This window comes from Pieris brassicae, chromosome 4 (genome assembly GCF_905147105.1).
Source record: "Pieris brassicae chromosome 4, ilPieBrab1.1, whole genome shotgun sequence".
Classification (NCBI taxonomy): Eukaryota; Metazoa; Arthropoda; class Insecta; order Lepidoptera; family Pieridae; genus Pieris; species Pieris brassicae.
The window spans coordinates 14,068,245-14,082,936 of NC_059668.1; the positions used below are offsets into that span (position 1 = coordinate 14,068,245).

Consider the following 14,692-nt stretch of genomic DNA (forward strand, 5'->3'; position numbering starts at 1 on the left):
ATCTTAAGGGATTAAATAATATCCTTCGAGGGCCCAACGTCCTCGCAAGGAACTGTAACAAAGTTCTTAGTTGTCCCTGACCTGAAAGTTTCCCTAATTACTAAACCTTCACCTAATTTATTAGCGGCTTAACTCAGCTTATTTAAATACAATATTGCCTTCACTGTACATTAAGATTAAGTCAAAACCTTTAAAGTCCAATACATTATTGCCTTACAATTTTGAAAATATTAAATTTGTTATTGTAAAACCTATTTCACATAAGATTTAAAAATATCTATAATGTAATCATAAATTTTTATATATTTCAAAAACAAAAATAGCTTACAAATTTGACTGTTTTGAATTTGCGTTTACACACAGACAGAAAAATCATATATTTTTTCATGTTTAATGTTTTAAGTGACACGGGCTAACTATTTATTATATATCATTCATATCCATAGACGGATACTAAGATTATATGTTACTTTTAAAAATTGTATAAATATAGAACATTTAAAACTAAATACAAACAGAGGTAAATGCTTGAATGAAACTAACCTCAGCCGTCCAACAAAGGCCCCCCTAAGTTTGCATAATATCCACACTCCACAGATCCCTCATTGAATTCAACACAATAGACGACATTTTAAAGCATTCTCAACTATAGAATCGTGCTGATGCAAAAGTGAATCAAAAAGTATAAAAATACAAATTTAATTACGAAGCTTTGAGCCACCCCTTTTGTGCGTTTGGAAGCTTCATGTTTAGTTCACTAGCAGGCGCCGAGGCGACCGCCCGCCCACGCCATCCGCCTAAACAAAACTTAAGGTAAGGAATTTAAACATTTACGCATAATGAAAACATAAATTAAATGAAGACGGTTTGAAAACGAATTTATCTTATCGAACTTCGGGTGTTTTCGATCTTACGTTGTGTTACTAATTTTTTTTTGCAATTTTGTATTGTTGATCAAAGTATCGTCCTGGCAACAAGTCTTTTGTCTACATTTTCTTACAAGTATACAATTTAACAAATCAATTATAGTTTTTATCTAAGCTTTTTCTGTCTTAGATTCTCTTGAAATAGCAAAGTAGAAAATAATGAGATGTATTTTGCTTTTTGCCATAGATAAAAAATTAACTACTATTGCTAAATTATTTGTAAAAAGTTGACGGATTTCGTCACTGTCTTATTATAACATCTTTACGAAGTTTTAAGAAATCAGTAAATACTAAGTTTGTCTAGCTTATTAATCATAAAATATTTTCTATTTACATAATATTGGCATGATACAAGTGAAATATATTTTCAAATAATGAGACTTATATTATGATTATTAGCATATATGGTGACATAAAACCAACTTGTGTTTAATTATCTTTATTGTATATAAATAACTTTGTCCTTGGAAAATCATGTACGCGTTGACTGTTTAATTATTTTGAATTTTTATTTTATTTTTATTTTGAACTTTTCTAATAGCGAAATACGAAATAAAAAAGATACAAACAAATACTTCATGTGGTTAAAACATTATTATTTGTCTATATAACAATAATACATACAGGGTTTGTTCGCGCTAAATCGGTGTCAATAAAAGAAGGATGACAATTGTCAATTTGACTTTGACACACGAACCGGAGATGGTAGGTGGTGTCACGGCGTAATGGCGCGAGGAAGTTAAATTTTAACCGCTGTCGCGTGCGCACTAAATATATACTGCATTTTTTTATTCATCATTGAAGGATCCAGTGTTTGGAGTGAGATACACTACCGTTGATGGTAAGTGCTAGTTTTAGTATTATTGATTTTGGATTTCTTTTTATTATACTGACACGCGACAGCCGAACAAGTGATTATTTCACCGAGGGAAGGGAGCGTCCTGGATATAGCTTCCGGATATCCAGGCCCACACATATTTTTTGACCCTTTTCCAGCCGTACATGTATCATATCTCTTAGTTAGGCATATTTATTTTTCCTATATTCTTTAGGTATTTCATGTTCCTTAGATTACCGGTGGGTATTTTCTTATATATTATAACGAGATTTTTAAAAATATTATATGTATTTATAAATCTATTATCCGTATTTGGTATCCCGTATTTCGTATTTACGTATTTAATAATGATTGTGCCTGATTTGATGAGAATGATCATGCGTAATTAATATCTACCTACATCACTTTTTTCTAAAAAATTGTTTCACAGTTAACGTTAGTAATAAATCTGTTTATGGTTGAATTTAATCGTATTGTTGATATTTCATTTCATTTTAATATTTGTATGAAGTTAATTTTGGAATAATTAATAATTATTTGTAGATAACATGGATAAAAGAACAAGAACAAAGGCCGGTGAATTTTCACCAAACGAGTTGGAACATGTTCCAAGTTCCATATTTTTGTTACGAAGACGGGTCGACTGCAATGTTTCTAGATTTTTTCACTAGTTAGAGAACTTTTCAGCACGCTGTGATATGCTGTCTTACCGTTTCAGGAGAGGATCAATCACATATTAGAAAATTGTAATTTCCATAATGTTACCCTAGTTTTCAGGAAGCTGAAACCTTTTTTCAGTCGGTTTCAGAACATTCATTTGAGAATTCCTTTAGAAAAGAAAAAATACCCTGTTATACGCAATTAATTATTTTTTAAGGGAACAGTGTAAAGTTTTGGAACGAACAAATTCTACTATGATAAAACCGGCTAATAATAAATATTCCAAAAGCGTAAAATCTTTTGTAACTTCGAATTCTGTTCAAACTAATTCAAAATGTAATTCATGTAATAGTAAAATTCACGATTTTTATTCACTGTATAACTGTATACAGTTGTCCAGATTTTTAAATATAATATTAAATGCAAAATAACGATTCAATATGATAAAAAAAAGAATAATTGCGTAAAATGTTTATGCGTAAAACTTAAAACCACCAATTGTTATTCTGTTAAAATTTGTAAAACGAACCATTCGAACCTGTTATCGATGGACTGCGATCAAACGCTCGAGCCATTGAGTCGCAGCGTGAGTCATTGCTAGTTGACAGTGCTCCGCGTGTCGCATCTGGCTCCTTAGACGAACCTAAAAACATTCACGCGCCGATTTCTCTATGTTCATTGCAGAATGAAACGAATACTTTGATATCACATCAGTCAACGGTTTTACTTAGTACTGCCCGCGTATGTACTTTTGATACGTTATATCCTCTCGTTTTGACAAAATTTTGCTCCATTTTTCATGGGGGCTTCGTAGAGTACCGTCCACATCCACCTCCATTTTATTTGGTCTATCTGTCACACTTGCTCAATAGTTTATTATTGAATAATTTTTCCTTTGAGTGAGAGATACTAAATATAAATTATCCAGTATTTTGCTTTTTTCCCCTGTTATATAATTTTTTATTAAACTATACCATCACGATTTAAGTGTCCACGTGGTTTGTCATGTGCTCAGCACGATCATATTGTACATAGAAGAAAACGTGTCCGGTAGTGACAAAACAAAACGATTACATCTCGTCACGGTGGCTGCGCAGAACAATGGGATGCGCTTGCGCACCGACCTTGTCAGGGCAAGGTCAAGTCAGAGGACATGCATATGATTTGAACATATGCAGTATCTTTACTGAACTTTGTTCGGTAAAAGTCGAAGGCATTATGAAGTCCTGTCTTCCATCCATGTCTTGTCCATTTGGACAAGGGACAAGTACTGCGCCTTAATCAATTAATTTTGTTTTTAAACCGCAATTTTCGCTAATTTTATAGTTCGTTCCTTATTTATCAAGCTCGGGTTGATAGTGATCACTCGGTGACGTTGATAGATTCCAATGTAATAGGAAAATTAATTTTACAGACACGTGTATAGAAATGTTGGAAAACATTTTTAATTGTTACGTTGTAGTATAAATTGGAATACGATTGTGTTAACTTAATTGAAGAATCAGTTTAAGTGAATAAATTGAATACTTGATTAGAGTATATATTTTTTGCATGCACTACATATTATGTTTCGGGAAAAGGCATCAATATATAAATATTACTACATTTTTTTTAAATTCTGTAAATTAAGCATGGTTTCTAAATGTTTGGTTTAGAAACAAGCAGACGCGCAAGTATGCCATCCATATGTCAATCCAATATTTTTTTTTAAATTTAACCCTAAATTTATTTAATAATAATGAAAAAATATCAAAAATCCTGTTTAATTTCCAATAATAATTAAAGTAAAGTATACAGCTTAGATTTGTTATTTACATTTACATCTTGTTATCCTAGCTTCCTTTAGTACCGTTGACGGGAACCACTTCATGGGTGAAGGCCTTTTCCAGCTTTTTCCAGATATCTCAAAATCTCGCAAAATTAACATTATTTGCAAACTTTCTTACGAAGTATTATTTGAAATCATGCCGGTATTATCAACTTACATTATTTCACAACAAATAATAGTTCTGTAATACAAACGGATGCATTAACGAATAACCAATGCGCGTTTCGTGTTTCTAACAGCTTAGCCCAGCATTAGGCGTATCTGCAAATGCACAATGCAGTTTAGTGAAATATCCAACGCGATTTAGTATCGTATTGTGGAAATTTAATGTATGAATAAAGAATTGTAAGCGTCCTTTCTTATGTTGGGTACATTATATCACTGCTTTAAGCGTGAAATAACCGATAAAAAAGAAATTCCCTGAGTAAGTGATAACTGGGTAAGCAAGAAAACTATATTAATGAGACTATTTACCGGGTCCCGTCATTTTGCCCCCCTAAAACTTCTATGAATGAGAAACATGAAGCCTGTATAAGTGAAAGTAATTTTTCACGGGTGTACCTCTATAAGATTGATACTTGCCGATACCTATAAGTGACAGTTAATCGGATTTATTGTGACTCGTTCTTAAAATTCGAGGGATTCTTATTTAATTCAAACCAAATGTGCGTCTGTTCTTGTTTTCTGTAGTTTTATAAAGCTATATGCGGGACAGACCTCTTCTGTAACTCTGTAAGCTAGAAACTCGGGTTGGTAAGAAACCTCTTTAAGAGAAGATGAGATCGCGGTGCCTTGAGTTCTCACTTATCCAGGTTTGACTGTACTAGAAGTTCTAAATACGTTAACAATAGTTATAGGTAAAAATCTTTAGGTACAAATTAATTGACTCGAAAAGTGACAATTGTATAATGCACTTCATTGTTTTTATTTTGAAAAAGACGATGTCAGTATGATTTCATTTTGTGTATATCCAAAGACAATATAGCTAAAATAATAAAGCATAAGCGTATTATGTTTTCTATCTAATTGTTGAATATTAGGAAGATTATATGATTGTGTTAAGAGAACACTAATCAGGTAAAAACAATTTATATATATATATATATATATATATCAGGGGGCAATCACCATATGATAAGGTATGTTAAGGGATATCGCCGCCCATAGACACTCACATTGCCAGAGGGCTCGCAAGTGCATTGGCAGCCGTAATAAGGCAAAAATATAATGTCCCTCGAAAGGCATACGAAAGCTATTGCATCTCTGGATTTTATCCACCATTTACATTGTATTGTTTTATTTATAAGCACTGATTTTTATTGATTTTGGTGACAGCAACCTAAAGCTGTTTTTGTATTTCTGTGTATGTTTCTATAACCAAATAAATATTTAATTATTTTCTACTAATAAATCTTTAAATAAAAGTTACTGCGCAATTTCTTGTGATTCTGTGTCAATGTCGTCACAACGTTATTTGCCCAAATGAATATTAATGAAGCAAATAATTCAGATTATCCTTAATATTTTGAGACGTGTATTTATTTTTAGAATGTGAGGCAAACGGGCAAGAAGCTTACTTGATGTAAATAACGTCCATGGACAGTCCTAGAAGGCTTATAAAGCGATAACGGCCTTTTAAGTATCAATACGCTTTTGACTTTAACGATCCTAAGTCAAATTGCTTGGGAATAAAAATAATAAGGTATTCCTTAACCATGCATGTATGCAGTCTGTCTAAAACGTGTCTAAAGCTATGTGTTATTTTCGATGATACAAATTCTATCCCCTCCCTTAGATACTATATTGTTCTATGCTATATTTTTAAATTTTACTTTGAGTTCGTGAACTGTAATGGCGACATTTATGCTTTGGGTTTTAGAGTTCAATATTAAATAAAACCTATATCAATAATGTTTTATACTTTACTATAAAAGTGATTTCAGTTTTACTTCAACGATAACAGTGGTCACGCTATATTATATTTGTATACGATTAGTTCAAAGTTGTCTATCAATAAATATCGTGATTCAGTGGTTCACGTCAGTCATAATAATACTTTATAATTTATTTAATTGGTAAGCTTTATATGTAAATATTTTTTTAGATATGTTCAAAATAAAAAAAATAATTATATATTATTAGAACCCCGATTTGTTTGAACCATTTTACAATAACTTATTTTGTATGACCCAACGTTTTGCCTGCTTTCTTACTACGCATGTGATTTACTCCTGTAAAAATATCGCTGTCTGTATTTCAAAGGTGACTAATTCCCATAATATATCGGAATTTAAGAAAACCGTTGTATTAACAAAGGAAACAAAAGGAATTCGTAAGGAAAAACCGTTTTGTGCTGTCGAATTCGTGACATCAGAAATTCTGTTGAGTGTTTACACTGTTTGAAACAACAACAAAAACGTTTGGTGCTATTCATTTGTGTATTCGCAGTAAAAGACGGTGACTGAACTCTGAAACGAGGTTCGGTGACAAAGTCATTAAGGAACGTTTGAGCTAGCTGACAATTTCTAGCAGCTTTTAACATATTTAAACGAAAATTAACACATTCTATTGTAAATTTTTGGGATTTAAAATTCGAATCGCTGCAAAATAGCCCACATATGATATCATTCATCATATTTGTCTTACCATGATGTGGTAAAGCACTCGAAATGTTGTTATGTAATGACTTCGATAAAGAATTTTTATAAATGTGTACAGCATCGAATGCTTTTTGTCCTTATCTTTCGGATTATGCAAATAGAAACATTACCAAGGTAACACTGAAAATGTTTAGAGAATAAAAAAACGCCTTAATGTAGAAAGTTGCCTATACTTTTATTGTTTTTCGAAGTAATTGCCGTTCCTCTCTAAACATCGTCGCATTCGATGGAACCATTGAGAAAAGAAGTGAGCCCATTCTTCCTTAGAATTTCTCTTCTATGGCATATTCGTACGCTTTCACTTATCATAAAGCGAATACCTCGAATTTTATCTTTAGTTCTTAGGAATAAAGTCGCAAGGAATAGGTAAGTCGCAAGACGCTAGGTCGGAACTGTATGGTGGATGACTCATTACCTCGACACCTGCCATAGTCAAATATTCAACAGTCCGTATTGCGGAGTGCGCTGAAGCATTGTCGTGGTGATGGAGGATCCTGGTTCGAAGGCGCTGCTGTCGATTTTTTTCCAAGACAACAGGCAAACAGCGATTGACATACCAGTCTGCAACTGTCCATCCATCTTCTAGCACAACTGTAGCAAAATTAGCTTTGCTACCAAAGAATTAGGCAATCATCTTTTTTCCTTGACTTCCTCCTTTCTTTACCTTAGTTGGCCAATCCTTGAAAGGAAACACCCACTGCGCTGATTGTCTTTTGGTTTCGTAACAATATATCCAGCTTTCATCATTTGAAGCCAGCATTGCCAGCATTTGAGTCACCGCCGTTGAACTAATCTAACATTTTTCGACACCAGTCCATGGGAAGGTGTTTCTGGTCGTCGGTTAATGTATGGAGAATTCATCTGGTACAAAGCTTCCTGACGCCTAAATCTTCGTGTAATATTTTTTGAACTTGACTCATACCAATGCCTAGGCTTGCTTGCGTATCTGCTGATAGGTCCCTCTCTTATCTTTCTCTATCACGCTGTTAAAGGACGTCCCTCACGCGGATCATCATTGAGATTGCTACGTCCACGCTTAAACTCGTTAAACCAATTGTAAATAGTGGCACGAGATGGGGCTTCATTAAGAAATGCTAATCGCAGCCTATCTTATTTGTTGTTGAGTAAGCCCACAACGAAAGTCATATTAAATCATTGACCGAAAAATTTCTCGCGTTAGGTTCATTTTCACGTGTAACAAGAGTTAGATTTGCCGCCAATTCACAATAACAAATGACAAATTAATGCAACATACTACATTAGGTAACTAAAGAGTTCTAAAATTGAAATTCAAAAAAGTTTTCAGTTCAGTTTTCATTAGCAATGTTTCTAAATGGCCAATTCTAAACATTTTCAGTGTTACCCACGTATTTTCCTAATTGTTATATTTTTTGAATAACGTCTATTAGAAACCACTAATATATTAACGTTCTTCTCGCAGGTCATATATTACGAGCTAAACATACAAACAGTATCTCTTCACCCTTTGATACGTAAACACAGCTGCAATATAGAATCTAGATACTGATATTTATTTAAATATAATTTATACGGCTAGTTCTATAATAAGATACCATATCTTTATATATATAATTCTACTGTACGTGTGTATGTCACTGAGCACCTCTTAAAAGGCTGGACTGATTTTTTTGTATGCGCTTGGGTGGCTGGATGGTTTAGATTCACAAATCAGCCCGGTAGATAGATTTCATACTTTGAATATCACAATAATACGCTTGAAATATCACGCAGGAGGACGTCTGTCAGGTTCGATTTAAGTATACACATTTTATGATATGACATCATATCACTTAGCAGTTTTTTGAATCTACAATACATGTTAATAAGTATTTGTGTTATGTTTATACGGAATAATAGGGTCAAAGTCCTGCAGCATTGTGCCTCTTAAAGTATAAATGACACAACTGTGTGCGAAAATTCACAATTTTGTCAGTCACAAAAATGTCTTCATACTTTTTGTCGAATTTTGTCAACGCTGAAGGTTTTAAAGGATGGTCCCATTCTTCAATATTCAAAGGTCTGTCTAGTAAAACCACCTCTGGACTATTTTCAGAAACCCACACAGTAACAGAACTCGAAGTTTTATTCATTTACACACGACTTTTTTATACAAATTAATGTTAGTTTTGGCGCGACACACACGAGTCAGGCACAAAAATTCTTCTCACTTTTGTTGAATATTGTCAACGCTGAAGGTTCTAAAGGACTGGACTCATTCTTAGATTTTCAAAGCGCTGTCTACTAAAACCATTTCACTCAGCAACAGAACTTTAGGTTTTATTCATTTACTCACAAATTTTCGACATTCACCCATTATAAGTAGCTTTATTTGTGTCGAAGCTGGCAGTGAGTTCTCTGCATAAAAAGTATATATTTTTAAATGTATAAAAATCGGATGTAATAGGTACGCCTTTTGAAGGATTAAGATTGTTAGGAAAAAAGTCTAGCCTCTGCTGATAATAACGATGTTTTTATATTTATTCACAGTTTTGTTTGCAAGTTGTCTCGATATATGTTTGTTATCCATGTATTTTTTTAAATGTAATAGCAGGCAAACGGGCAAGAGGCTCACCTGATGTGAAGCGATACCGCCGCCCATGGACACTCACATTGCCAGAAGGCTCGCAAGTGCGTTGCCGGCCTTTCAAGAATTGGTACGCTCTTTTCTTGAAGGACTCCAAGTCGAATTGGTTCGGAAATAATTTAGTGGGCAGCTGGTTCCACATACTGGTGGTGCGTGGCAAAAACTACCTTAGAAAACGCTCAGTTGTGGAACGGTGGACGTTGAGGTGATACGGATGGTATTTTGTATTTTGCCTTGACGTCCGATAATGAAACTCAGCTGCGGGTATTAGACCGAACAACTCTTCTGAACACTCCCCATGGTAAATGAGAATCGTCGACGACCAATCACTTTCCGTGATTGGTCGGCGACGATTCGAATCGCTCTTCCTTGAATACGGTCAAGTGGAAGGAGCTGGTACTGGGGAATCCCCGCTCAGAGGTGAGTACGTATTTGCGCTTTATAGAGTTGCAAGCGGTGGCCCGAAGTGAAGTACCGTCTCGCCTTTCTGAGCACACCACAGTATCACATTAACTAAGCTATCATAAATGAATGTGTAGATAATTAATAAGTTTAATAATTTAATGGTTATATAATCGATAAAAGTCTTTAAGTAAGAAGCGGAAAGATATTCGTTAAGTATTTTTTTATTTTAGAATAATATATCTAAATCATGATATTTTTTATTTGTATTAATTGTCTTGGTATTAATAGGTTTGCGACGAATACATATAAAAATATTTTCAACTAATTTTGTTATGTGGCTATCTATTAACTGACCGAGTAGTCTATTTATTAGCTATAGTAGCGAATACCTCAACGATTTTTCGCCATAGTAATTAATTACACGATAAAAGTTTTAAAATATTTGCGATTCCATTATTAGATCTCATATAACATATCAATGGTATGATTTATCCTTTGAGTTATATATATCATACTTGATATAAGAAAATGAGTATCTTCAGGGAATTCACAATAGACCTATCCTAGCTTCACCATTGATCCGTCAATGTGCAATCATTGCATTAAATTATGATGTCATGGTGTAATCTGATGGATTATGGTATTATGACGAGACTAACCTTCACGTTTATGGTTCGGTAACATGAAAAGAGCATTCAGTTTAACCGAGATATAAACCTGTTTGAATGTTTAATTCTGATATAGGTACTTAGACCTTTTACATAATTAGGAAATTAAGGATATCATATATATACGTATATAAACGTTTTTACATTTATGAGTGTTAGTTCCGAGTAGAACGGGCAGTAGTAGTAGCTAGGTAAACATATCATCAAATGTCATGTGATTTTGTTAAATTTGTCTAAGATAGCTTTTTATTCATTTTACTTACCATTTTTGTTGTACTAAAATTTTATTGTTAAATAAATGAACAAATGCTTATTGTTAGTATTGCTAATTATACTAATTATAGGTATAAATGTATCGTAACTAAAAACAGGAAGTTTTAAAATATTGTTAGTTATTTACCTAAACGTTTTCGTATCGACGGAGACCTTGGAAAAGAATTTAACACTTTTTTCCTGATTCTCAGCTAGAATGAAACGTAAATACTAAGTTAAAAACGTTTTGATATAATGTAGTCGTCTTATTAACATTTTTCTTTTTAGTGTTTTGGTCAAAGACTATAAAAATTCCACGTCGACGTCAGACTGTAAGACTAGTTCATTTATTCTGAATTGATATAAAGTGCAAACAAAATGTACAGAAAAACTCGATTATATCACTAACCACATATTTTTCTACACGTTATATGATTAGAAGAACATGGATACTATAAGAATTCGAAAGATTTAATAAAAATAACAAAATTAAAAAAATCCACAATTTCGTCGCTCAACGACCATGCAAAAATACAGATTCAAAATAAAACACCAGTAGTTTGACATTTCATATTCTTTTATCGTTGAAATATCAAAAGCTAGTGAAGAATGAGTAGTGATCTGTGAAAGCCCAAAAAATACATATATTTTATGATATTATTGCTCAGAAATTAGATTTGTTGTATTTATCACCTACCTAAGTTCTCTTTACTTTTAATACAAAATTAATTAACCATTTTAAAATTAATCATCGTTAAGCGTTCCAATAATCAATATAAGTTAGGTTTAAGCTAAAATTATATTTTAAAACTTTGCTGCAGTACCTTCACAACCACCATTTCGTAAATTTATGTCTTTATATTTCCTTTATCGGAATGGAATCCTAATTTTTACATAGTTTTCTCCATAAAAACTTTCAGAGTTCAATAATCTGAGTAAAAAAAATGCTGAAATTGGTGTAGCCGTCTTTGAGTCTCACGCTTAGTAGCATATTTTTATATATCAGTTCTATTTATTTATAAAGATATATAAAACCTCTTTTGCAAGAAAATGGACAACTAAGGAAATTTAAGGTCGATTTAAGTTAAGTAAGCCTAATTAAACTATATGTAGACGTGTATATTTATAGACTTGTTGTCAGACGCGTCACGTGATGACAGACACGACGCACGATCGAATCGGGCTCGATTGTTTGCGGTAAACCGCTTGCATACAAATGAATATTATGTTTGGGCACGGAAATTTCTCGATATTTACGTAATTCTATTATTGATGCGATGGCGTTGTTTTGATTTGGTTTGTGATATGACGCCAATCTGTTTTTCCGTAAAACAGAGCTATTCTTACTTATTTTAACTAAATCTTAATCTGTAAATAACTTCAAAATGTTTTTAATTTTTTGATTATTTAGCGAATTGTTTAGGAAATAAGTAGGTAATTTAATATTAATAATTGTTAACTTGATACCGGTAGTATTGGAATTACTTCAGTTGGGCACTTTTGTTTACACTTTTCTTCACTGATTCAATATTCACTTTAAAATTTTAGTAATAGCCCGGGTGTGCCAGTGCAGCTTGTTTTTATATCCTTTTCCCTACTTCGACACGATCCCCCCCGGGCTGACTATGACGTCAGTTCCGTAAAAGCACAGAGTAAGTTAACTGAACAACTGTGACACATGCGCTCTTACCTTAATAGCATGATTATATTTCTTTAACTAAAATTAACAGGGTTTGTATGATTAAAAAGCTAACATAATTATATGTCAACCTCAGTTTACCCTGATTATATTTGTCCGTAAGGCGGTAAAAGCTGTTAACATATCGTAATATTGGGACCCAAACGGATACACATTCTTTAGAAATATAGATATATCATCAGTACTGTCGTGAAGTAGAGAGATGTTAATATAACTTTAGTAAAGCATGTGCTTAAAGCGTAATACATCGGTATCACTTAACATAAGAAGAGCCTCCTGCCCGTTTGCCTCCTGTTACGATAAAAAAGTAAGTATATACTTCTTATTTTATATTCAAATCTTAGAATTACTTTAGTTATAGTCTAGCATTGACAATCACATTAATTGTGAATGTATTGAAGTTTGCAATTAGCACTAGTCTACTTATCCTTATAAGGCCTAATGCGACAAATAAAACATTAATGGCTTGTATGTCGGTCATGGGCACACCATTGTCAATACATTGAGCTCACTGCAATAGAATTAATGCGAGAGACGTTGCGATCATTTCAAATATAATTAAGTAATCTCATTGCAGCAGTATATAGTCGTTGACAACTCGATCATTATGTGACAGGTGGACAAGTTATCTGTCAAAGGGCCGTTGAATTTTGACAGATGACACTCTAAAACGATAATGGCAGCTTGCTTCCAAGCTATTAATATTTAGCTATTTATAACTGACACGAGATTGTGTAATTATAACTGATCGTTAAATTAGGTATTAGCTCTTTTATCTTCTTCTTCTTCCGAATCTAAGCCGAAAAGTTATCGGGTTATAGTCATGTAAAAGTAACATACTCTGATTGAGCGAGTCTTTTTAAATAAAAAAGAAGCCTTTACGAATTTAAGTACTAACTTATAACCAAGTTTTATATATTTACGCTTAAGAATTCATAATAAAATTGAATAAAATACCTTTGAAGTAAACATAATTAAACCTCAGAAAATAGCCGTTTATTTTCTAAAATATATCTTAAGTACCAGTTATTACAACTTTTGATCAAATAAAAACTTATATTTTATAGTTTTGAATTGTCTCAGACTTAAAATGTTCTGCAGAGACCTTGAACCTTGTATTATTTACTTAAGGTTATATTCTGAATGATAGCTTGGACATTTTTTTTTAGATTTATTAATAATAATTTTAAAAACGTTTCAAAATCATGATGGTTTCCGTCTCGGCTCTTCAAAAAACTTCTTTATACAGAAATACTTATTTATCTCAAGAATTAATTATAGCAAAAGGTATTTATACACGTACAAAGACAACGGAATTCAGAACGAGTAATTGAATTGGTATTATTTGACAGTGGATGTCATAACTTGTCTAAGTCTCTTTTCTGACGCTAGTGCTGAATTATGGAAAGACAAACGAAAAGGCGCATCTTTTATGCCGTAAACACAGAAATCATCTGATATTTCATAGACAAGTGTCGTCGTACAACACGGAGTTTTTAACAGGTTCCAATACATGGCGCTGAATATGCGATTTTAATTAAACACACAAAGTTATAAATTGTTGCAGTATTTTCCTTTTGACCTAAAACCATTCGATAATATCGTAGAGGTAAACATATATTTAGCAAAACAATAAAATGATTGTAAAACACAATAGTATGTCATATTTGTAACGGTTCGCTTTTTTGTTTTTATACGTGGGCAACTGTGCAAAACAGTACAATGATTGTTTTGTCCGGATTAGTTGTGATAAATTTTGTAAATTATAATTGACTGACTAGTGGATCAGTGTTGGCCTCGTGGCTTCAGCGTGCGACTCTCATCCCTGAGGTTGTAGGTTCGATCATCGAATGTGCACTGCAATGGATTTTCTATGAGCGCATTTTAACATTCGCTCGAATGGTTAAACAAAAACATCGTAAGGTAAACGACTTGCCTAAGACCCAAAAGGTCGACGGCGTGTGGCAGGCACTGGAGGCTGATCACCTACCCTACTTGCGTATCAGATTAAGAATTTATCATGAAACACATACAGAAATCTGACGCCCAGACGTAATAAGGTAGTGCTACTGATTTTTAAAAAATAAACTTACTAACAATATTATTGCTCGCGCTAAATCGGTGTCAATCAAAAAAGGATGACAATTGTCG

At 33.0% G+C, this 14,692-nt stretch overlaps 1 protein-coding gene across 2 annotated transcripts in view; it reads left to right on the forward strand.

Moving 5' to 3' along the window:
* The first annotated feature begins 794 nt into the window (after positions 1–794).
* The window catches only part of LOC123708587, a 74,986-nt gene continuing 61,088 nt past the window's right edge, over positions 795–14,692 (forward strand). The window contains exon 1 of one of the 2 annotated variants that reach the window (XM_045659368.1): positions 795–813. The gene's annotated coding sequence lies outside the window, so the exon portion shown is untranslated. Of the gene's footprint in view, positions 814–1,711; positions 1,768–14,692 lie in introns of those variants that run through there. The other variant, XM_045659367.1, reaches the window with a different exon arrangement.